Source organism: Cucurbita maxima, unplaced genomic scaffold (assembly GCF_002738345.1).
Source record: "Cucurbita maxima cultivar Rimu unplaced genomic scaffold, Cmax_1.0 Cma_Scf00118, whole genome shotgun sequence".
Classification (NCBI taxonomy): Eukaryota; Viridiplantae; Streptophyta; class Magnoliopsida; order Cucurbitales; family Cucurbitaceae; genus Cucurbita; species Cucurbita maxima.
This window is the reverse complement of record NW_019272134.1, coordinates 76,613-79,116: the sequence shown is the minus strand read 5'-3', so window position 1 is coordinate 79,116 and position 2,504 is coordinate 76,613. Positions and strand designations below refer to the sequence as shown.

The 2,504-nt window shown below is 40.1% G+C and overlaps 1 non-coding gene across 1 annotated transcript; it reads left to right on the top strand.

Moving 5' to 3' along the window:
* The first annotated feature begins 552 nt into the window (after positions 1–552).
* On the top strand, positions 553–626 carry TRNAN-GUU. Its single transcript has one exon. It is a non-coding gene; the product is annotated as a tRNA-Asn (tRNA).
* Positions 627–2,504: the final 1,878 nt, after the last annotated feature.

Here is a 2,504-nt window from a genome sequence, read left to right as displayed (position 1 = left end):
AAAAATCATGTCGTGACAATTTTAAATCTCCAGTGAGTTCAATTGATTTCAAAAAATGATATGCTATTGTATTTTTATTTTACCTTTATTTGAGAGTTGTCAGAAGTGGGATTTGAACCCATGCCCTCTAATCCCGCATTGGTTTGAGAGGACAATGAAAGAATAACTTATAAGTGTCTGTAAATATCTCTAGTAGCGTGTTTTAAAACTGTGATTCTGACGACGATTTGTTACGGTAAAAAATGGACAATATTTTTTAGTTTTTGAAAATGGGAACGAAGCATTCCTTAGAAGAGTGTGGAAACCTCTCCCTAGTAGACTCATTTTAGAATTGTGAGGCTGATGATGATATGTAATGGGCAAAATCGGACAATATTTGTTAGCGGTGGGTTTGGGCAATTACGAAAGCTATCAAAGTAAGTCACCAAGCGTTGTGCCAGCAAGGACGTTGGGCCCCCAAGGAGAGTGTATTGTGAGATCCAACATTGGTTGGAGAGGGGATGAAACATTCCTTATAAGGATGTGGTGGGCTTGAGCTATTACAAAGAATTAGCTGGAATAGCTCAGTTGGTTAGAGCGTGTGGCTGTTAACCACAAGGTCGGAGGTTCAAACCCTCCTTCTAGCGATGGTAATAAGTCTACCTACTCTAAATGAATTTAAAGGTAAAGATTGGTTATATATTTGCTTATTATGTTATGACTTGTTAGGATGTTACATGATATGAAAGTATGGTACTTATGATATTGTATACCCCACAATGCTATGTGCACTCCCTTCCCTCCAGTGTATACCAATAGTGTGAGTGTATGCTAGTTGAAGCCCAGGTCAATGGGTAGGTATGCGAGCTCGCATGGGAGCAAAGGTGTGTGTATGTAAGTCATGAGTAGAGAAGTATGCACATCAAATTCTACCCAGACACGAATATGAGACCAAGGCCATGAAATGATATTTTATGATAACCATGATTTCATGTGTTTGCGTGAGTAGAGAAGTAGTGGAATTATTTAATGAGTATTTCTTAAAATATTCAAGACATGCACTGCTCTTATTTTTTAGGTAAAGGCAAGGCACCTCTGCACAAATGACGATGTCGAGATGACGACCATGGGATCCAACGTACACAACACTAGTGAGATAGAGGGGTAGGATCAAACGTACAAAGACGGTTAACATCATGAGAAAGAAGGAGAAGAAACAAGATGTAGACAACGAGTTTTGATACAGAGGAATGAAGAAAGGAAAATGCATGGAAACGAGTGGAGAAGACGAAGTCCACCTGCTCGGACCCAAACTCGAATACCCGCAACCTCATTCCAGTCAAGCAACCCCATACCCAGTTTGGTCTAGTAACTAGATACCCACCAACAATTAGTCTAGTAGTCTAGTTCCGTCTACCTGCTCGGACCCAAACTCGAATACCCGCAACCTCATTCCAGTAGTCTAGTAGTCTAGTTCCGTCTACCTGCTCGGACCCAAACTCGAATACCCGCAACCTCATTCCAGTCAAGCAACCCCATACCCAGTTTGGTCTAGTAACTAGATACCCACCAACAATCAGTCTAGTCTAGTTCCTATGTGCTTTGCCCAAAACCCACATTGAAGCCCAAATACACAGAACACAGCCCAACCCACGGATCCACTACATAGACCTGTGCGCCCACATGAACATTCAAGACCTGCTCCTCGAACCACTTTGCAACCTTCTCATATGTCATTGTCCCTCAGCGATAGGGTCACTGTTGCATACACCGGCTCCTTCGGCTCGGGATCTCGGAGTCCTAGGCTAAAAAATGGTGTATTATGCTCGGTTTGACATTTTGACACCGACCTTTATGTTTTTTGCCCTTCCGAAGCTTATTTTTACTTTAATAGAAATATTTAAGGTCAGTATAACGTCTTATTTCTGAAGTTCAAGTTAAATTAAATTAGAAATGTAAATTACTAACGAAGCGAGATGGACGTTTTAATAGGTAACAACAACTGACAACACTTGGAGTAACTTCGAGAGACAAAATTCACGCTCGCATGTGTGAGTCATGTGTAGGGATGTACTACACATCCAATTTTTCCAGACTAGAGGCCACCCCTATGATATTTTTAACAATAGGTTCCTAAGATCATTAGTTGCATGTGTTTCCATTCCCTAGCCTCAATAGTGGAGTCACTTATGAGTATTTCTTAAAATACTCAAGCTTTGTGCTACTTCTATTTCAGGTAAGGGCAAGACGCCCCTATATAGCTGACGACGACATCAAAAATAAAGATAATTACATGTGCATAGAATAGTAGTATTTTATTTTCTTAGGCATAGATTAGTATAGGGCATTTTTACTTTGATGTTTTAATTGTTTTAGAAAGATGCTTTCAAATGAGTAAGTGCATGACACTATTTTAAGATGAAGTTTAAATGCTTAATTTCGTATAAGAGCATAGGATATGCTGACGGTGGCAACTTTAGGCTAATAGAAATCTAGGCTCGTTATCGTTGGTATCAGAGCTCTAG